We start from the raw sequence: 23,792 nt of genomic DNA, 5'->3' as shown, positions 1-23,792 counted from the left end.
CTGAGGTGTAGGCTGGATATGCCGCCATAACTGAACCTGAAGCCTAGCTGGGTAGGAAGAGACTGGGTTTGTATAAAGCCAGGGAGAGAGAAGCAGCAAGAAGATGCAGGGGGAGAGAGTCAACAGTCACTCTCAGGCTTGAGAGAAAGAAGTAGGAAGCAGCCCAGCGAAAACAGCAGTAGGGGTGAGACCTCATGGACCTTAGTTGCTGATTGCAGTAACCCTAGGCTGGAACATGGTGTAGAGGGTGGGCCTGGGTTCCCCTTCCAGCCACTGTGGGAGTGGCCTGGACAGGGCAGTGGACTTTGAAAAGTGCTGAGCGGGGGAGGGAGAGGGTAGGAAGCTTTAGTGACCTAGCCGGAGGCCAAACAATGAAGAGGAAATGCTGCAGCTCATAGTGTGTGAGAAAAGCCACTGAGTGAGAGATTGAAATACGGGGGCCCAAGAAATCGCAAGAGGAGGTATCAAACTAGGGGTGAGCTAATCCTCAGATGAGCCACATGGAGGCGCCACAGTAGAGGTCACAGCTGAGGTAGATTTTTAATGAGGGATTTAAAGAGGATAAGGATGCTGACATTACTAATTTTGATGTAAAAGTTCTTGTATACAGGGAGCAGATGCATAATGACTGGGAGAATAAGTGGTTATGACTGGGCGAATGAGCACTGGTGTGATGTAAGTATCGGAACGTGAGTGCAATGGGTAATTGAGGGCAACATAAAAAGAGATACAGTGCTCCTGTGCACCCTTTTCTTTGGCAAATATAGAAACATCCAATGGGGATAGGGAAACACACAAGCCTCTTACTGCTAGTCTCGCTTGCTTTCCTAGCCCCTACTTCAGTCTCCTTATCTTAGGACTGAAAAGCATTCAGGCACTTATGGAGCATATGATTGGGAGATCCTAGAGCATATGAGATTGTCTGTCTGTTTTTCTTGACCAATGAATAGGCTGTCTATTGCACTTTGACCTCTACCTTTCACCTCTCCTTCCCGTACACATACCTGAAATGAAACAAGTGCCACATACAGTTTTTCAACCAGACCAGCTGAATGGAGCAATGTGAACAGAATGTAAATAGTACATTCCCATTAAGTTTTAGGAGGGTAAACAAAGAATGTGGAGACCAACAACTTCTATATGTCATGTAACACAAGTGCATTGTAAATGGCACATATCTGAAATTAAGCAGACGTATACATGTTGAGATTTACATGCAAATATTCAAAAGGAGCTGTTAGCAACAAGATTTTAAAGACTTTAGTCAGCTTTTGATGTATTTAATTCATTTATTTATTTTAAGGGAGTGTAGGTCAAAGTCCTGTTGGATGACAGGAATCAGTATAAGAAGCAATTGTAGAATTTGCAATAAATTTGCTGTTCAACACAGGTTTGTCTTGCACAGAAGTTAGACACCTGTACCATTTATTCTTCAGACTTTTTCGCTTTTAAAGTGCAAGCTCATAACTAAGGCTTCAAACGTCTGGCTGAGTGCACCAAATGCTTCAATGAAACTGCTCATGTCAGTAAAGATAAACTTGCATAATTCTTTGAAGGATCAAGGCTTTAATAGAGATTTCACAGTCACAGAGCCAAGTTCCACTTTCAGTTGCTGTACACTGATGTAAATTTGGAGTGTGACTCCACTGACCTCAATAGTATTATTCCAGGTTTACTCTAGTAAAAGTTAAAGCAGAATTGGCCCACAATGTGTTAATAAAAGTTCAGTAGTAATATATCACTGTGCATTCACACTCACTTTCATCTTTTAAATCTAACAGTTCAAGTGTATGCATTTGAAAGTGTTTGAAAGTACAGAAATGTTTTTGGTCATAAACTGTCCTTCCCATTTTTGGCTGCATTTTCAAAAAAACAGGTAGCAACTGTGCATATAAAACTTAGTTGCACAAGCCATTACCAGTTTTACTAGGAAAATGTAAGCAGCCATTTTTGAGAATGTAGACCTATGTGCAGTAACCTGCCTATGTACCCCCATGCAATCTCTGTTTATCACCAACACTAATACAGCACAGGAAGTGACAGTGTAAGTTATCTACCGTGTTCTGTCAGTGCACCTGAAGTCTGAACTGGAAGGTACCAACTCCAAGTATGGTAGTGGCCTAGGGTCATTTAGCCTTTATCCCTTGGTCTCTTTGAGATTCTGGAGAATCTCTGCTAATAAGACTGACAGTTAGTGATGTGGATACTTATTCCCTCAGAGCTGAACAGAGACCACCAAAACATAGAGGCTGTACGCTAGACAACAGATGTTAAAAATTTCCAGTGACTGATAACATGGTCTGAATCTGAAATTGCAGCCTAGAGGACTTTTGATAACTCTCTGAACCATCAAATTCTTCTACAAAATAGTTTTCTAAAATAATCATAGAGCTTTGAAGGGACCGTGTGAGGTCATCTAGTCTTATAGTATTCTTTTCTAGGTTTCGTACTTTGTTCTAACATAATTTTTCCTAATTTTTTTAACCACACCTCCTAGGGACAGGGTTTATTCTTAGTCATTAGTTTGTTCCTTCAGTCTAAGCAAATGAAGTTCATTAACCACCCTTCACCCCCCAAAAAGAACCCCTCTAATTCTTCCTAATTTCAAAACTGAAAGCTCATAGAATGTTGCCCACTGTTTAAAAACAATATACTGAAATTGGTCAAAGATTAGGGAAAGGTGGAATGTTGAATTTGGATTTTCTAAGCACTCTATATAGTGAGAACCTTCATTATTGTTTACTTAACAGTATTTTGACTACTAGGCCATGCCCTAAATTCTGTGAGGACATTTAATTTCCAATGTCAAATAGGGGTGCTGAACATTAATTGGGAAGGTGTTCTGACTTTCTATTTCTAGGTTCAGTTCTGGAAATTCCTTGCCCCACTCATAACAGTCACATCCAGATTTTGCTGCTCGGTTCGTAATTGGAAAGCTGCTGGGACAATTTAATACCAATGAGGGAACATCCATGGCTGATTTAACTCATATGGATTCAGGAGTGGTGACACTTTCAGAGATAAGGTAAAGGTTGCACGTTGAGAGCTGGGTCACCTAACTCACTCCACAAACAAAGAACCCCTTTCTCTTAGTTGACTTGAAGCAGTTGACCATAGAAGTTTGAAGCAGAGGTCACACCCTCAATCTTGGACCTTGCAACCAGGGAACCAAACTGTATAGCTTTGGGGTGTGGTCAGATCTGTCTGCATTGGCACTGGCCTACAACAATCTCCTTACAGCATTGTCTTTCTTCAGTACATATGAATTTAATGAACTTTAGGACTATATAATGCACAAGAAAATTCTATGTGGTAGATTCAGGGTAGTCCAAAGTTAAGTGAGTTTGAGCATTGGCCTACTAAACCCAGGGTTGTGAGTTCAGTCCTTGAGGGGACCATTTGGGGATTGGTGCTGGTTTGAGCAGGGGGTTGGACTAGATCAGGGCTAGGCAACTATGGCACACATGCCGAATGCGGCACACGAGCTGATTTTCAGTGGCACTCACACTGCAAGGGTCCTGGCCACCGGTCCGGAGGGCTCTGCATTTTAATTTAATTTTAAATGAAGCTTCTTAAACATTTTAAAAACCTTATTTATTCTACATACAACAGTAGTTTCGTTATATATTATAGACTTATAGAAAGAGACCTTCTAAAACGTTAAAATGTATTACTGGCACCCAAAACCTTAAATTAGAGTGAATAAATGAAGACTCGGCACACTACTTCTGAAAGGTTGCTGAACCCTGGACTAGATGATCTCCTGAGGTCCCTTCCAACCCTAATAATCTATGATTTATGATATCTTTGATTTCCATCCACTGTCATTTAGCAGTCAGCAACTCTAATGATTAAGTGGCAGGGGCTGTATCATAGGGAAGAGGATATATATATTTTTGGCATTATCTCAGTCTTAGTGTGAATGGGGTTGTTATCAAACATTTTCATTCCTAGAGACAATAAACAAGGCTTTCTGTTCTTTGCTATTATTTGTCCTGGCACTAGCATCTTTGAAAATAGCTTATAAAATCAGTCAAATCATCTCTGTACACACAAGATATGGTACTGTTTGTATATGTCTTGGAACTCTGAAAAGCTGATCTCACATTCCCTTTCATTAGTTGATATGGCCACACTGGTTCATATATAGTGTGGCAAATGAAATGAAAATAACAATCCTTTCTTTCAAAGATCTCAAAGCTCTTTGCAATTATTCAGAAAGTCTTGGAAAGTGGCATAAAAACTCGGAGTCAAATTCTAGTGCAATTTAATGCTGGCTGAGGTTATATTATCCAGCACGGAATGGGATACATACCTTGTTTTCTGTAGCTAGCAACTGGGAGTATTTCCTGTAGATACACACAGGGCAAATATTCCTCCAGTATGTAATCTGGGACTAAAAGGTGGAGCTAGAACATGATTTGTTGTATGTAATCTGATAATGCAATATGCACTCTGTGGTTGCATTGGATCTGTGAATGTCTGTAACATTCCTGCTGGTTATCTGCACTTTTGCTCTAGTATCAATGCCTTCTGACAACATTATTTGCATATATACCTCAGAAGACTAGCCTCCAGATGCGTACTCCACTATGAATGTTCAATGATGATAATACAACTTTTTGGAGCAACTTTCTAAGGTTTCAGCACATTTCACATTGCTTTATAAAGCTGATCCATAATGATGAAATCAGAGCTGCTCTTACTGGTTTCTGACGAAGTTTGCGAAAATTAATCTCACTGGTCATTTCTCCAATCTCAGTATTAGACTGCTGGCAAGGTTTCTTCACAGACAAATATATATGTATACTTAGAAAAATACAGAAATTATTTTTCATGCTCTTTTCTGGTTGTGAGTACAGATTTTACATGTGGATAGAGCTCTTCCTCATCCCTCCTACCAGTTACAGGTGTCTGGTTTTCAACTGGAACATCTGGTTGAAAAGGGACCCTCCCCAGCCCAGTGAAAATGAGCAAGTGAGTGAGGTGTGGGGAAGAGCAAGAGATGGAGGAAGGGGCGGTGGAGTGGGTGGGGCCTCAGAGAAGTGGCAGGGCAAGGGTTTGGTTTTGTTGGATTAGAAACTTTCTTACATGGATATAAATTAGGAGTCACTTTACTTAAATCAGCTTAGGTATGACAATAATGAGCATTATAGAGAACTGAGAGAGAGTGACGTGACCGGGATGAGATCAGAATCAGATCCTTTTCCTCCTATCTTTTCTGCATGTCATTTCAGTATATTGGTTTTGATTGTTAAATGGTTTTTGTGTGTCTGCAGGGTAGGGGGGTGTATTTTTGAATCTGCTAACATTTTTAATACACAATTTGAATAAATCCAATACATTAAATAAATCCAGCCTGAAGTGGAAAATGTACACAACAGTGGAGAAAAGATGAAGAGTTCTTAGTGGATTGAAGATAGAATTTATGTATAACTGCTGAAAGAGCAATAGCTGCACCCTAAAATGGTATGTGAAATTTTGTCAGCATGCAGTGGGATTCCATAAAATGTTAGGAATGAAGCAAACATGGCTGATCATCACTTTAGCTGTTCTGGATGTATTGGATGCTATATCTACCTGGCCATCAATTTTTGGAGACAGCATCTGAATTATAAGCATAACAGAAATGATGGACCAAAAATTCTGTGTCGTTTTATTGGTACATTCCAGTGACAATCGGCAGAGTTGCATGGATATAGATGAGAGGAAAGCTTAGCCCAAAATCTTTCATGTAGCTAGTGGCTTTCGTTAATCAGACAGATGTACTAGCAGTGTGAGCTACATAAGAATTTGCATATAGGAGATCCCAAACTCATGACTATTACCTTGGTCATTTGGTTATTTTCATCACAAACATATTCGCCAGCTGCCTTTAAAGATAATTTTATTAAGTAGTGTACCTACTATAGTACTGCGTGTAATAACACATATGGCCAGTAGATGGACCCAAAGATGCAATACAGGATTTATAGGGCACTTGATTGCCACAGAAATCCGCAGTATGCTGACCAAATAGAAAATGACTTGTGTTTAATGAATGGCTATTTCCTATTTGCTTTTGTTGCTCTTGGTTTATCCAACCACTACCATATTTTCTCTTCCATTCTGAGTTTAAAATGGAGCATTTATTACTTTTCTAGTAGCATTTCTTATCTTTGGAAGGAAATACATGGAAACCTAAGGGACATGAATAGCTTGGGACAAATTCAGCCTGGAATAAGTAAGTGGACCTCCCATAGAAGTCACTAGACAAGATGGAGAATTTGGTTGTCTCATGATTAGTCTATTAGAATTATGCAAACATTAACATGCTGATATCTGGATGCTGTAAGAAGACTTGGATAACATTGTAAATCTGAGGGGAAAAATGCTAAAACTTTAAAACAAGCTCTTCTTCCTAAAACTGAATAGAAATCTGTTGCTAATATCACACATTTCAGGATTTGGGCATCTTGCCCATTTTTTTTTTTTTTTTTTTTGGACTCGTACCAACATAGGAATGTTGAGAGTTCTGTCTCTGGTTGGGTTTCTTTTAAGCTCATTGTGGCCCTATTTGCTAACAGTAGACTATGCTAAGTTTTTCTTAGTGATTTGGGATGCTTATAAAAGCAATAAAACAACATCTGGAAACATAAATTAGTTATTTTTCAACCTGCCAGACAAATCGTTTACATTTTTTTCCCCAAGTGGGAGTGGATATTTTCTGCCCTCACGTGGGTGCCCAAGATGGCCACTGGAATTTGATCTGCTCATCCCGCAATGCTGAACTAATTCTTGTTGATCCATCCCACTTAGCTGAGGGTAGTAGTTTTACCCTACTTAGCTGTGTACTGTACTTCCAAAGTCACATCAAACTGTGCTATTGAGAAAGTAGGAAGTTTGGGTTGTGCAGATAGTGTGGTAGCTAGAGAGTCACAGTGAGTTTCCTAGCGACTGCACACTCGTAGTTGGGTCTCTCCATAATCCTTATTATACAGTTGCTAACAACTCTCTAGTGGTTCTGTAGCTCAGGTGCTGTTCGGGAGATTGTGAGCCACAGCTTTTATTTTAGCAACTGGTGGTGCAGGATCTAGGAGATTTTACTTGTTCTTGATGTCCTCGTCTGCTAAATCTACTGAAACTCAGAGGTAGGGGAAGTGGCCACACTACATTCCATAAAGACTCCAGAAAAGAATAGGAGGGGATGTCAGGTCATCAACCCCTCCCAGAAAACAATTAAAGTTTGAAGGGTTGCAGGGTCTGTGAGGAGATTAATAACTGGCTGGTAGCATAAGATTTTGAATTCACCTACCTGGTCCTTGGCAATCTTTGCTTCATATTAGCTAGTGAGATAGACAAATTATTTGGAGATTTGTTTGGACAAAGTGTCAAAGTAGGAATGTTAATCCAAAGTTCAGACAGGTTTATGTGAACCTCTTTGATTTGGAAATTGGGCAGGCAATTTTGTGAGAACAAGATTTGTCATGAGATTTCCAGTACTTCTTGGATTTGGCTGCACTGGAAATAATGCAAAAATAGCTTTTCTTGTGGTATTCATGCATTCCTTCTCACTGTCCTGGCTGAAAGCAGAAAAATCTGAAGCGCACACAATTTTTTAAAAAATGTACTGAACCTTTGAACCATAGAAGGTTGAGTTCTACTTTCAAGGGAAGGGGGATATCTTCAGGGTAGTTCTTACTTTAGACAAACTAGTTTGACCATCCCTCTCCATTCCCTCACCCAGTCTGTGTGTGTGGGTGCCCCCCCCCCCGCCCCCGGTTTTGAGAGATTTTAAGGGCTGGGAGGGACCACTGTAATCCTGTAGTCTGACCTCAAGAAAGGGTCTTAAAAAAAGAGATCATGTCACAGATTCTCAAAGGTATTTAGGTGCCTAACTCCAATGGCAATCAATGAGTGAGTGCCTAAATACCTTTGAAAATCTGGGCCTATGTGACTTGTCCAGTGTGACATACCAGGGTACAGTTGAGACCAGTGCTTAAAGTGTAAACTTCATTTAAAATAACAAGCTGTGAATGAACCCTAGTTTACTGTGCCACTGTGACCTGCCAGGGTACAGTCCAGACAGTGGGGTACTGTCAACCCTTTCCTGCAACTTTGGATGCCCTGCAATGCCTTGCTGAATTAGCTCAAGCTACACCCTGGTTATCTGTGTATAACTGCAGCTTGCCAGCTACACCTGGGTTACAATCTGGCTCTCACCAGCCTTAGTTATACTACAGGGTCAGCCCATCGCATCCTATTCTCAGATGTTTCCCCAGAAATGTTTGTTCAGTATTGCTCAGCCCTCTCCTGGACAGTACAAATATTTTAAATCAGTTACTCCTTTAAGGGAATAATATACCAGCTTATTATTTCAAGTAGTTATTCAGACACTTCAATTTAAACAGACTGCATTAGATAAAACAGTAAAATTTATTAACTACAGGAGAGATTTTAAGTGAGTACAAGTAATGAGGCATAAAAGTCAGAAATGGTACAGAGTCTATGTGGAAGGATATTCCCTGCTTTTTTCCCCATCTGTTTGAACTTTGTCTTCTCTTCCTGCTTGATGACTCTGTTTACTGCTTAAATACAAATTAAGCAGAGCAAACACTCCTTTGTTTAGGACAGACCAGTTTGACAACTTATGTTTTGGCAGGGCTGTGGGTTTGGAATATGTGTTAATAACACCATACCGGGGAATCTTAGAACTTCACATACAATGTTGTCGCACATATTTTACCTGAACAGTAATGACCAACAAGTTGAGTTTTCAAATGCTACCTTACAAGGCATACTTTGTACAAAAATTATTACAATAGCGTGTAGGGTGTGAACACGGGTATATTCTGTCACACCCGGTATGTCACAGAAAGTCTGTAGCACAAGATGGGACTCATCCCATAGCTCCTGAGTTCTAGGCTAGTGCTTTAATCACAGGACTGTTGTTCTGCTTTTGTCTTCCTCTGTTGTCTCCTCTAGAAACAAAGCTAGATTTCCCTCAAAGTCATTCATACTCTTTGAGCCAAATTCAGCCAGGAGTATATAGGCAGTGAAATTCACTAGGCCAAATTCAGTGCAGACATAAATGGTGTTGTTAATTGTCAGCCAGGTGTAATTGGGTCAGAAATCAGCAAAGTACTATGGCCTGCACCACTCTGGCAATCAGTCGACTAAATTCCCCTCTCAGTTTCACCACTGTACATTTGGAGTAACTGAAGTAAAAATAAAGGGGAAATATAACACCTATTAGCCAGAAGTAATGGGAAATTTTTAGTAGGCTGGTGGATTTAGTCTGGATGTACACCAATGAGGAGCAGAAATGAGTCCTATAACCTCTATCATTTTTACAGTGCTTTTATCATTCTGAAAGCTGCCATTGGGTAACCCAAAAAGCTCCTATTGTTTCATAAGAAGACAGTTTTGTTCGATTCTTGAGATTTTTTTACCCTCTCTAAAGCAATACTACTTGTGTGTCAGTTACCACTGCTCACATCTGAATACATTTTTAAAAAAAGTCAGTGTGGGAATAAAGTAAACAGTGTGACAGCCACTTAGTCCAAGATATGTCTCAGGAGCTTGGAAAAATAAACATAACTGTAACACATTAAAAATAATCTGTCTCTACCTCTGCCACAGATTTCCTGTATTACCTTGGCCAAGTTACTTAACCTCTCCCTACATCTGTTTCTCCATTGGTACAATGGGGATGATATTTATTGTTTGTGCAGCTTACGGGAGGGATTTTCAATGCCCAAATTGCGAGAGTAAAAGCCAATGGATGTTTGTCATAGTTTCTTAGGCACTTCTGAAAATCTGGCCTGGATTAAGGCCTTGATTCAGCAAAACTCTTAAGCATATGCTGACGTAAAGTTAAATTTAGGGCCTAATATTTGTGAAATGCTTTGAGAGCCTCTGTTGAAGGCATTATAAATTATTTCTTACAGTTATTTTGAGCAGGCATATTTTGTATTGCAAAATAGGTTACTTTAAAGCGCCATTTAATAATAATCTTAAAAAAAAAAAAAAACTCCAACGAACAGCCTCATGATCCCTGTACATGAAAGTTATATGGGAAATAACATCAGCATGAAGCTAATACACAGTGATTTTTTTTTTTTTTTACATTATTAAAATTCTGTGTTATATCCTTTTCTTGTTTTGGCTTTGCTGCTGTTACTGATGTTCCCAGTGATAGAAATATTACTCTAATACCCACTGCTTATTTGAAATGGCTTTCCGCTGGGATTCTGCCAAGATTGCTGGCAATGTCATCTTTTCCAGTTTCCCAATTCAGTCTGTGCATGTTGTCTACTTTGCTTGCTTAGCATGTCAGTATCTGGAAATCTCACTGGAAATGCACTTGTGTTTCTTGGCCCTTCACCTGTGCCAGGAATGTAGCCCCAGCCTCAAGTGCTGTGCAATCTCTATGGTAGCCCCTTGTGTGTTGAGTCATTGCTTAGCCTTTTTGTGTCTGGCTTTAATTTAAGCATTCCAGGAAATATAAAGAAGAGCTCCTGAATACTGATATAGCCTGAACCCGATATTCTGAATCATACACTTAAGACTCTAATTCCTAGACAAACGTAAGGAAAGCTGAGTTTCAAAAAACAGATTTGCAATATATTTTATTCTGGACATGGAAATATCCTCTCATTAAAAAGCCAAAACATACTGTCCTCATTAACTTCCCATTCATGTGTTATCATGGGATTTTAGATTGTATGGCAGAAAATTTCTTTTATACTGCAGAGGAGGTAGAGTGAACAATCCTGATGTTTTTACCGGCTTTCTTTTATATGGTAAACAACAGCAACATCAGGAAGAAGGAATATGAGAAGCTGGAAAAGTACCAGGGCCTGAAAGAGGAACTAGAGAGGATGTGGAAAGTGAAGGCCAAAGTGGTCCCAGTGGTGGTAGGAGCACTTGGGGCTGTGACTCCTAAGCTGGGTGAGTGGCTCCAACAGATCCCAGGAACAACATCAGAGCTCTCTGTCCAGAAGAGTGCAGTGCTAGGAACAGCTAAGATACCGCGCAGAACCCTCAAACTCCCAGGCCTCTGGTAGAGGACCCGAGGTTGAGGAAGACACATACCACCCATAGGGGTGAGAGGGGAATTTAAAAAAAAAAACAAAAAAACTTGTAATGTTCTGGTTACCCATTTTGAGGTGCTATTGTTTCAAATTTGTTAGCCAGAGAAACACTATCAGATTTCTAATGTCCATATGTGCTTCAAATGGAGTTTTAGAGGTACTTTTTCTTGCACATTCAGAATGCTTCTAAGGGCCTTATGATACTGCTTGCTAGAGCAGGAGGCAGGCCCCCAAGGTGGCCAGGTGAGTTTCATTGGCCAGTGCAGAATGGGGGCAGACAGTAGTTGTTAGAATATGTGAAGCTGCTTTTGGTGCTAGACCACCCTGGTCTTTGTGATCATGGGTGAAATGGTTGCTGAACTCTGAGCACTGATTTTTCCAGATTGAAACGGTATGGCCCGTAATCAGTCATTCTTCCCTGCATTAGAATGGTTTATTTCTTACTGCAGCCAAGCTTATAGGCATTTCCCAAGTTATTTTACATCTTTTATTGTTAATTATATTGTTTAAGGGCTCTTCCATGACTGTTTAAAGTGCAGTTAAACTTTGAGAGATGACTTCCTAGGGATTGGTCCTGCAGGATCCCATGACTGTCTGTCAAAGATTTCCACATTTGAATTTGCTTAGTTTAGAGAACAAAAGATGGTTGTGTTTTTTGAGCTTTTTTCTAACCACTGTCAATGCAAAATGAACATGGGATTTAAGTGAAAATCTTTCTGGCATGTGCTTCATCATAGCTAGTGCCAGGTTTACATTAAAAAGTTAGATTGACTCAGCGGCAATGCTCAGGGATGTAAAAAATCTGCACCCTGGAAAGACATAGTTAAAATGATTAAGCCCACTGTGTAGAAAGTGCTAGGTCGATGGAAGAATTCCACATCTGGGGGTGGTGGATTAATTACACAGCAACAGGCCTCATGTCACAGAACCCCTCTTGTCACTGGAGTGGTAGCTGCCATGAAGCTCAGCTGCAGTGTTTCTAGTGAAGACATAGACTAGCACAGATTCTACAACAGGGACACAGTTAAAAATTCTGTTGATGATTCATGAGGAAGAATAGAACTTTTTCAGAGAAGATATTTCAGGATTTTTATGGCCCCATTTTACAGACAGGGAACTGAGGCATATAAAGACTAAGTGTCTTGACAGAAGTCACATGGGAAGTCTTGTGGTAGAGTGAGGAATTGAGCCCACATTCCCATGTAAGTAACCAAACCACTGCACCACCCTTCCTGCTTCAATCCAGCTCACTCTCCCTTAGCAGTGCTACGTTAAGAGGAGTAAAAAGGAAGTAAACACTTCTTTTTTTGTTTGAGAAATAAGCAGATATGATCCTGAATATTTGCAGGGAACTGATCCATTGAGTAAGAAGGTGCCATTATTACCATTATGGTCAATTTTCAAAATAGAACTGCACTTTTAATGGTGGGCTTTCTGTGGCTCCAGTTAACCTTGACTTTTAATCAAAGCTTTTACATTTCTTCACACTGTGACTGAAAACTCTGCACACACACAATGTTCAAAGATTTCATTGATACTATTTCCAGGTTAATTACTGCATTGGTCCTCTTCATTAAGTACCTTGTGTCATGTGACTGCTTGTATTTCTATATGAAGTGTGAGTAGTTAAAAAATATCTCTGCATCATGGGACTATTTGTATATTGGGTGTGTGGAGCAGTGGTCAGGGACTGGGAGAGGGGGAGTCAGACCCTTTTATATGTTTTCCAAGTATTTGGCTGGCTGTCTAATTTTATAACTGGAACAGATTTTCAAACTGTTGTGATTTATGAAAAAAATAAAATGTACTAAAATACATTTATTCAAAGTAAACAAAACTAAGCCATTTGAAAAGGAGAACATATTTAGACAAGCAAAAAAAGCTATTGAAAGTATTTTCTTGTTTAATTGCCATATCTGAGTGATGTATTGGGCTAACACAAACATTATTAATAATAGAGAGATATAGAAAGTTGAACTCTCTTGAAACTGAAGCAAATAATGTTTATTGCTCATAGTACTTAAAATTTTGAATAGTGACTTCCATTGAAGCTGGGATTTTCAAAGGATACTAAGAGTTGGCTGCCTAAATCCTATTAAATTTCAGTGGAATTTGGGAACCTAACTCCCTTAGGTTGCTTTGAAAATCCCAGCCTTTAATCCTACAACACTTAACTAATTACTTGATAAAGGGCAGATCCAACTACCCACATGTGATGGGATATACTCCCTAAAGGGTTCTTGAAAGAGTTAAATTAGACCAGAGGGGTCCAATCAGCCATTTAAGTTGCAAACAGGAGATTTAGGCTGTGTAGAGGTTGCTAATTAGGAGGAAGCTCACTTGTAAGGGAACAGGTGGGGCTTCTATAAAGTTAGGAGCCGGGTAATGGGGAGGTTGCAGGGAAGAAACTTGCAGAGTCTCTCCATGAGATAAGAAAGGGGGAGATACGCACCTGTGAGAAAGAGTTTACCTAGTACGTCTAAGGGAGAAGGGTCTGACTAGGAGGGCTGGAGAACAAAAAGCTTGGAGAAGCACAGTAGGAAGTCGTCCAGGAGCAAGAGCTGTAAGGTTGATATAGCTGCAGTCCATAACTACTTGCTACAGGGCCCTGGACTGGAACCCTGAGTATAGGGTAGGCTTGAGTTCCCCTACCATCCACTGCAGAGTGGTATTGTGAAGGGGCAGTGAATGGGAAGATTGCCTGAGTCACTGCAGGAGTGACATAGTCAGGGCAGTGGGCATGAGGACTGCCTAACCCAGCTGGTGCAGAGGGACTTTCAAAGGCTCCCCTCAAAGTGGAATCAGCGTGACCTGACCAGAGGATTGAGTCACACAGCTTCTGTACTGCAGCTCCATGAGTGGCAGAGAAGAACAGTGGCAACAATGGACAGAGAAGAAAGGGGGTGCTGAATCAGGCAAAACTAATCGCCAGAAGGAGGTGCCACCCAGTGGTGAGTAGATGCATTGAAATCAGTGGAACTACTAGAAAAGTAAGGTGCTATTCAAGGTGAAGACAGTAGGTTGTGGTGTTATGCCTCTAGTCATTAATGCAGGAAAAATTACTAATAAACCTATTTTACAATGTGGAAACTGATGTGTCTAGAGGTGAAGTGATTTGCCCTAGATAAAACTACATGTTAATGGCATAGCCCGGAACAGAACCCAGTATTCCTCTCAGTAACTGCTTGAACCAGTGTTTCCTCACACTTACTGTGTGGTGGTGTATTTTTAAACTTACTGGGTTGGTACATTGGTAGAGCTCTCAGAACAGATTAGCAAACAAGTTACAGAGACTACAACACTAATAGAGAGGGGGGGGGCATGATTTGACATCCTTGATTATGCAAACAGTGGGAATGAAGGGTCCCACAATAGTTATCCATATTTCTTCAGGAAGTTAGAAGGCTAAACAGTGGACTGTACTACACACAGTGGACTGGAGTACCCACCCTGTAAATATGATTCCCAGGGCCGGTGCAAGGATGTTTCGCGCCCTAGACAAAACTTTCACCTTGCGGCCTCCCTCGTCCCTGAGCCCCCTCTCTGAGGCGCCCCCCCTGTGCAGCTCCCCCGCTCCGCTCTAAGGTGTCCCCCCTGCGGCAGCTCCCCACCTTCTGGCCTGAGGCACCCTCCCCTGCCCCAGCTCACCCCTGCTCCATGCACAAGCATGAGCACGCCGAGCACGCTGTCGCTGCTTCACTTCTCCCGCCTACCAGGCTTGCAGTGCCTAAGCTGATTGGTGCCGCAAGCCTGGGAGGCTGGAGAAGTAAAGCAGCAATGACGTGCTTGGGGAGGAGGCGGGGCAGGGGTGAGCTGGAGTGGGGAGTTCCTGTGCGTGCCGCCCCCACCACCTTACTTGCTGCAGACGGCCCTTCCCGCGCTCCCCTACCCCAGCTCCCTCCGCCTAAATGCTGGCGGCAGTGGGGCAGCCGAAGATCCGGCCGCCGTGGTCGCTGCCAAAGAAAATGGCGCCTCCCAAATTCCAGCACACTAGGCGACCACCTAGGTTGCCTAAATGGTTGCACCGGCCCTGATGATTCCACTTAATCAGTTACACCAGTGTAACAAACCAGAATTGTGCTCTTACTTATACTGTTGTCAATCAAGAGTAACTCCCATGGAGTGCACTGGAGTAAACAATAGGAGTGCTCCAGTGTACTTTACTATATACATGGGTAACAGTTTGGCTTGCCCCTTAACAGCTAGAGCCCTGGTGCCAGCCAACCCCAGTAACTAAGGGAGGGGAGTAGCTGATTCTCCTATAAAGGGCAGAAGGAAGTTGCAGAGAGAGGAGATGCTCAGGAAAACCAGAGTACAGTGGCTGCTGGGAGTGAGTAAGCTCCAGAGGAGGATCTAGGTTTGGATTGTGAGGCTATAGCAGCGGTGGCCAACCTGAGCTTGAGAAGGAGCCAGAATTTACCAATGTACATTGCCAAAGAGCCACAGTAATACGTCAGCAGCCCCACATAAGCTCTCCCCTGCTCCCAGAGCCTCTCACCCACCGATCAGCACCTCCCACTCCCTCCCCACACCTCCTGATCAGCATGGCAGGCTGAGAGGAGGGGGAGAGAAGAGGTGGAGTGGGGGCAGGGCCTGTGGCAGGGGCAGGGGTTGAACAGTGAGCATTCCCTGGCACACTGGAAAGTTGGTGCCTGTAGCTCCAGGCCCGGAGTCAGTGTCTATACAAGGAACCGCATATTAACTTCTGAAGAGCCGCATGTGGATCTGGAGCTGGGCCGCATGTGGATGTGGATCTGGATCCCTCCCCTGGGCTATAGGCATAAAAGGCCTGGGGAGCGATCTGATTTAGAAGCTAAATGGATGGATTTGAGGAGATGTTTTGAATTGTTTGGTTAATAAAACTGGACCCCAAGGGAGGGGTGGTATTGGATGAAAAGAGTGCATGGAGTTTATTTAAGGAGCCCCTTGAAGGGGGGAACTAAGGCAGGCCATGAGCGGGTGCTGGGAGGCTGGCCACCTGATGACAATATAATGTATACACACTTACTGATGGACTTAATGGTCACAGAAATAGCAAAAGCTTTGTAGAATATAGAGACCTAGTGGTACCTACTAGATGTTTGATGTGGTGATAAATCATATTTAGAGCTAACTATGCTAGTAACTTACTAAAGTCTTTGTTTGGAGTTACACTGTGTAGACAAGGTGTTATGTATTTGCTTACAGAAACTACAGAATCATTATTTCAGTACTGCTGACCTACAGTAATTGAGGCAGCATAAAATTGGGTTTTTGCTGAAGAAAAATTGTTTCCTGGAAAACTTTTTGACATTTTATCAAAAAAAACCCCAACACCTGTTAATGTTCAAGTTTCAAAACTGTTTGCCATAAACCAAAACATTTTGAATCTGAATTGCCACCACACTGCTTCTCGAGAGTTGTCGCTTGGGTGCTTTGTGTCCTCTTCTTCTCTGTGGGCCTGGTTCCCTAGCTAGATTGCATGTGCCATGATACACGGTGGCCTGGGACACCCATGATACATTACCCATGATGAGTCGCTGTGATGAACGTCTGGGCTCCTCAGCTGGGCATACAGGAGGATCTGGGCCTGGGGCACTTGAACTACAACTCCCATGAGATACCAGGGCGGTATTGAAAAATAAAAAAATTTCTTTTCCAAAATTAAAATTTTCTGGGTGGAAAAGTAACTAGGGCCAGGTCTTATGTCAGAATTCTGCAAAGACTGGTTGACTAAGGCAGCTTTGGCTTATGATTGCACTCATATCTTTAGTATCATTTGTGATAGTGATATGACACTTTGTATAAACAAAAAAACAAATGTTTTGCTATATGTTTGACAAAAATGAGCGATGGCATGTTTACAGATCTTAAACTGTGCTGGGATGGAGGATTTGATTGTGCTCTCTCTTACACTGGTGCAAATTACAGGAGAATCTTGATCCTAAGATGGAGGTTTTCTTCAAATCACAAAGAAATAAACATACTTACACAGGAATATTTTGATTGTTCTAATAATAATAATTGGCTTAACACTATTAGAATAAAGTGATATTGACATTCTTAGTATTAATTGCGTTCCTGTTGGAGCCAAATATCAAATAAGGAAATATAAAATGGAACTTGTTTAAACAGGTGCCATCTTTGCACAATAATAAAATTGGAGTGAACGAGAGAGGAAAATTCTCTAATTTTGGCATGAACACCATAGTTCTTGCAAGTGTGCTGGCAATCAGTCAAGTCAGCTTTTCTTTTTATGGCTACATTCTTCCACATACAGTCTGGAGACATGGGTCACCAAAGGGATTAGCATTTGTTACTGTTCATCTAAGAAATGGCTAAGTAGAAAGTTAACAGGAGTAGCCACTGAACTGAATTCTAAAAATACAGGGTGGGGATTTCTAAAGAGTTAAAGTGCAGTTTTTCAAAAGCATTTAGACCCCTAATGATGCAGCTGGTTAGGGATTGTCAAAAGTGCCTAAGGAAATTAGATGCCTAATTCACATTGATTTCTGTGGGAGTTAGAGGGGGAAAGCACATTGTAGGTTACATGCCTAACTTCCTTTAGAAAATGTGGCCCTAAGAGACTTAGGAGGAAAGGTCTCATTGGCTCTCAGTCAGACTTCTGCTCCTAAGTCACTTGGGTCCAGGTTTTTAAAGGTATTTGTGTTGCTGCATTCAACACTGTAATACATAATTTATTTAGGAGCCTAACTCTCCCCTCAAAAGGGATTTAGGCACTGAATCTAAATCCTATCAACAGTTAATGAGATTAAACTCCTTAAATTCTTTTTTGAAGATGAGATTTAGCTCCTAACCCCTCACTCCCTTAAGAAGATTCACCTCTTTTTACTTGATGTACCTGAATGAAATTAGTACAGTGAGGAACAATTGCTTTATATTGTTAGGCAAGATGCCTTATAAATTCTCATGAAAAGCTGAGTAAACTTGCCTTGGAATCACTCCATTAAATTTGATTTTGTTTTTTGTTGAAATTCCAAGATAGCTAGGTGAGAGGGCTGTTTTTAACATTATTGTCACATCCCTTCATTGTGTACACCTACCTTTTTCAAATTAGGTATACGTGCCCAATTTTAACATACTTAAAACTCCCCTTTAGGAAGGAGTGACTGATGCTCACAGCTTCAAAGGGCACATGCTGTTGTTCAAATAGTAACTTATTTTTATACAATAGTTAAACTAGGGGTTCTGAACCAGAGGTTTCAGGGGAGTCCCCAGGCAGGGCCAGCGTTACACTTGATGGGGCCCAGGGCAGAAAGCCAAAGCCCGGCCTCATGGGGCTGAAGTCTAAGCCTGAGCAATATAGCTTTGTGGGGGCCTGTCAAGGTTCCTTTCCCACTCTGAACTTTAGGTACAGATGTGGGGACCTGCATGGACACTTCTAAGCTTAATTACCAGCTTAGATCTGGTATTGCTGCCACCACACACAAACACTACTTCTCTTCCCCGGTTAGCCTTGAGAGACTTCACCAATTTCCTTGTGAACACACATCCAAACCCCTTGGAACTTAAAAAAGGAGCAATTAACCATCCCCCTTCCTTTCTCCCTCCAACTCCTGGTAGATCCAGATCCAACCCACTTGGATCTAAAAACAAGGAAAAATCAATCGGGTATTAAGAAAAAAGGCTTTTAATTAAAGAAAAGAAAGGTAAAAAAAAAAAACCCTCTGGGAGAGATTAGCATACCAGCTACTCTCACAGACAACAGATTCAAAACACAGAGGATGTTCCCCTGGGCAAAAACTTAGTACACCAATGAAAATACCCAAATACCCAATTTGATTCTACCTCTAATTGCACAAGACAGGTTACAAAGAAATAAATATAAACCTATTTATTCTTTTCTAAAACTTACTACTCTGATAAGAAGCTGGTTCCTTGATCTTTTTCACTCGGGCTGAAACTGACTAAACAAAGGAAAACTTCTCTCCTTCCTTTTGAAACATCTTGTTCCCTCATTGGTTTCTCTGATCAGGTGTCAGCTAGGCTAGGTGAACTTCTTAACCCTTTACAGGTAAAAGAGGCATTAACCCTTAACTATCTGTTTGACATGCCCCCCAAATCTCAGACAGTTTTGAACCACACTGGCAGTGATTTCTTCCTAGAACTTTAGAATAAACAGATTAATAAAACACATGCACCTTTACATATACTACTAATTATGTAAAACTACAAGATCTTTTACATTTTAAGGACAATTTAACCAGTAAACTCTGGGAAACTTTCACAGGAGAGTGCATCAGCTACTTTGTTAGAAGCTCCTGAAATGTGTTGAATTTCAAAATCAAAATCTTGGAGAGCTAAACTCCATCGAAGCAGTTTTTTGTTGTTTCCCTTGGCAGTATGAAGCCACTTTAGCGCAGCATGGTCAATTAGTAGCTGGAAACGCCATCCCCAAACGTATGGGTGTAGCTTTTCCAGGGCATACACGATGGTGTAGCATTGTTTTTCACTGATTGACCAGTGGTTTTCTCTCTGACAGTTTCTTGCTGAGAAACGCGACAGGATGGAATTCTTGATCCGGTCCTTCCTGCATTAAAACTGCTCCTACACCACACTCAGCTGCATCCGTGGTTACTAGGAATGGTTTGTCAAACTCTGGGGCCCTTAGCACAGGGTCAGACATGAGTGTCGCCTTAAGCTGGTTAAAGGCCTTCCGACACTCATCAGTCCACTTAACTGCATTTGGCTGGGTCTTTCTGGTCAGGTCTGTCAGTGGGGCAGTGATTTGGCTGTAGTGTGGTACAAATCGCCTGTAATATCCGGCCAAACCTAAGAATGATTGGACCTGTTTTTTTGACTTGGGGATAGGCCAGGACCGGTGCTAGGGGTCTTAGCGCCCTAGGCGCATGGCAGTTTCGCTGCCCCGCACCCTGGTCCCGCGGCTCTGGTGGAGCTGCTGCAGTGGTGCCTGCGGCAGCTCCACCGCAGCCGCGGACCAGCGGACCCTCCGCAGGCACAACTGTGGCATCTCCACTGGAGCCCCTGCCCCCCCCCCCCGGCAAAATGTCGGCCACCAATAAACCTGGCACCTTAGGCTATTGCCTAGGCTGCCTAAATGCAAGCGCCGGCCCTGGGATAGGCCACTTCTGGATAGCATCCACATTGGCCTGTAGGGAGTGTATAGTTCCTTGACCCACCTGGTGTCCAAGGTAAGTCACTCTGTTTTGGCCTATTTGACACTTTTTAGCCTTAACAGTTAGTCCTGCCTGCCTGATGCGCTCGAAGACTTTTTCCAGGTGCTTTAGGTGTTCTGCCCATGAATCAGAAAAAATGGCCACATCGAGGTAGGCAACTGCAGATTCTCCCAAGACCATCTACAAGTCTTTGGAAGGTGGTGGGTGCATTTCGCAGCCCAAAGGGAAGCACATTAAATTCATATACCCCTGCATGGGTGATGAAGGCTGACCTTTCCTTGGCAGGTTTATTTAGCGGTACTTGCCAGTACCCCTTGGTTAAGTCTAATGTAGAGATGACCTGGGCACGTCCCAGTTTCTCCAATAACTCATTAGTGTGTGGCACTGGATAGTTGTCGGGATGAGTTACAGCATTTAGGTTACGGCAGTCCACGCAAAAGCATATTTCCCCATCTGGTTTAGGAACTAGAATCACTGGAGATGCCCATGCACTGTTAGACGGGCGGATTATACTCATCTGTAGCATGTCCTGGATCTCCCGTTTTATAGCAGTTTGGGCATGAGGTGAAACCCGGTAGGGTAGGGTTCTAACTGGGTGAGCATTACCTGTGTCAATGGAGTGGTATGCCTGTTCGGTCCATCCTGGGGTGGCTGAGAACATTGGTGCGAAGCTAGTGCACAGCTCCTTGATCTGTTGCTGCTGCAGATGTCCAAGGGTCGCGGAGAGGTTCACCTCTTCCACGCCACCATCACTTTTTCCGTCATAGTAGACACCTTGAGGCCACTCCACGTCATCTGTTCCCTGGGCTGTAAACTGGGAAACCTTTAATTCTCTGGAATAAAAGGGCTTAAGAGAATTAACATGTGGTATACCTTAGGCTTTATGTTGGAGGTGGGGAATGCTATGAGATAAGTAACAGCTCCTAAGCGCTCCTGGACCGTGAATGGTCCTTCCCACGATGCTTCCATTTTATGGGCCTGGAGTGCCTTTAAGACCATGACTTGGTCTCCTACTTTGAAGGACAGTTCTCTGGAATGTTTATCATACCTGGCCTTTTGCTCTTCCTGAGCATCCTTTAGGTTTTCTTTAGCAAGGGCTAAAGAGTGTCAGAGGGTGCTTTGTAGGTTGCTTACAAAGTCTAGAATGTTGGTTCCTGGAGAAGGTGTAAACCCCTCCCATTGCTGCTTCACCAACTGTAATGGCCCCTTAACCTCACAGCCATACACATTTTCAAATGGTGAAAACTCTAAACTGGGATATGGTAGAGCCCTGTAGGGAAAAAGCAACTGCTGCAACACTAGGTCCCAATCATTGGAGTGTTCATTCACAAATTTATGTATCATGGCCCCCAAAGTTCCATTAAACCTCTCCACCAGGCCATTGGCTTGATGGTGGTAAGGGGTGGCAACCAAGTGATTCAACCCATGAGCTTCCCACAGGTTTTTCATGGTCCGTGCCAGGAAATTAGTTCCCGAATCAGTAAGGATGTCGGAGGGCCAACCTACCCTGGCAAAAATGTCTGCTAATGCCTGGCACACACTTTTAGCCTTGGTGTTGCTTAGAGCTACTGCTTCCAGCCATTGGGTAGCAAAATCCATGAAAGTCAGTATGTACTGCTTTCCTCTGGGGGTCTTCTTTGGGAAAGGATTCAGAATATCCACAGCTCCTCATTGAAATGGGACTTCAATTATGGGCAGTGGCTGGAGAGGGGCTTTGACCTGGTCTTGGGGCTTTCCCACTCGTTGGCACACCTCGCAAGACTGGACATAATTAGCAACGTCCTTGCCCATTTCCTCCCAGTGAAAGGACTTCCCTAACCGGTCTTTGGTTTTGTTCACCCCAGAATGGCCACTGGGATGATCATGGGCTAAGCTTAAGAGCTTTACCCAGTACTTAGTTGCAACTACCAACTGTCTTTGAGGATGCCAGTCTTCCTGGTGTTCACCAGAAAGAGTCTCCTTGTATAAAGGTTCTCGTTCTACAACAAACCAGGATTGGTTAGAAGAGTTGAGAGGTGTTGGGGTGCTCCGAGCCACCACCAAGCTTTCTGAAGGCTGTCGTCTGCCTCCTGCCCAGCCTGGAACTGTTCCCTTGATGCTGGAGACATCAGTTTCTCCTTGGACTGTGGTCTTGGGCTTGGTCCCTCTGGAAGCGATGTAGGTGATGGGGTTGTTTCCGTTGATTGTGAACCGCTCTCCGCTGGTGCACTATGTGATATTTCAGGCTCTGGCTGAGCCTCTTGGGTAGGGTTGTCTGCTGCTTCTGCCAGTTCAGGCCCACTGGTGCCCTCTGGTGTTGGAGTGGTAGATGGGTTTGCAAGCGCTGGAGTCAGTGCTGGCAACGGTTCTGGTGCTGGTTGTTTTGCCAGTTCCAGTTCTGGGACTGGATTCACCATGGCTGTAGCATTCATGGGTAGAAGATCTGGTTCCACCACCTCTTGCTGGATCTCGGGTAACACAGACGGGGCCCTGGTGGACGGCTCAGAAACAGGGATGGGTGTGGAAGCTTGCTTGGCCTGGCTGCGTGTGACCACTCCTACCCTCTTGGTTAGCTTCACCTAGTTGGCCAAGTCTTCCCCCAGTAGCATGGGGATGGAATAATTGTCATAGACTGCAAAAGTCCACATTCCTGAGCAGCCCTTGTACTGGACAGGCAACTCAGCTGTAGGCAAGCTGAAAGATTTTGACATGAATGGGTGAATGGGTGGATAGCTGACACTTGTGCCACAGTGTCCCTCCACGCGATAACCTTCTTTCCGCCCACTCTCAAGGTTTCTCTTTGCTCTGAGGGTATTTGAGAGGCATCTGGGCCTGCGGATCTTTGGTGTGATTGTGGTGTAATAAACTGTACTCGGTTGGGGTTCTTGGGGCAGTGGGCCTTTATATGTCCCAGTTCATTACATTTAAAACATTGCCCAGCTAACTGGTCACTGGGCCAAGGTGGGTTGCTAGAGACTGGTGAGGTGGGACAATAAGGTGTCTGGGGCTTTCCTTGGGTTGTAGGTGGGGCCTTGGGTTGCCCCCGGTGATAGGGTTTGGTTTCGGTTTGCCCCCTCTGATATTCGCTCCAATTGCTAGTAGTTTTTTTCTTTTCTGCCACTTCCACCCATTTGGCTCCAATCTCCCCCCACCTCGGTTACAGTTTTGGGCTTCCATCTAGGATGTACCTTTCTATTTCCTCAGGAACACCCTCTAAGAACTGCTTCATTTGCATTAGGAAGGACAGAGCTTCCACAGATTCAGCACTTGCTCCTGATATTCAGGCATCCCAATTCTTTTCAATGTGGTAGGTGTGTCGGGTAAATGGCACATTTGGTTTCCACCTTAGGGCTCGGAACCGCCGACGGGCATGCTCAGGTGTTAGCCTCATTCTGATTCTGGCCTTGGTTTGAAAAAGTTTATAATCGTTCATGCGTTCCTTAGGCATTTCTGCCACCACCTCTGCTAAGGGTCCACTGAGCTGTGGCCTCAGCCCTATCATGTACTGGTCTGTAGAGATGCTGTACCCAAGGCAGGGCCTTTCGAAATTTTCTAAGAAGGCCTCAGTATCATCACCTGCCTTGTAGGTGGGGAATTTTCT

The sequence above is a fragment of the Chelonoidis abingdonii genome, chromosome 2 (genome assembly GCF_003597395.2).
Source record: "Chelonoidis abingdonii isolate Lonesome George chromosome 2, CheloAbing_2.0, whole genome shotgun sequence".
NCBI classification, from domain to species: Eukaryota; Metazoa; Chordata; order Testudines; family Testudinidae; genus Chelonoidis; species Chelonoidis abingdonii.
This window is presented reverse-complemented; position numbering follows the sequence as displayed.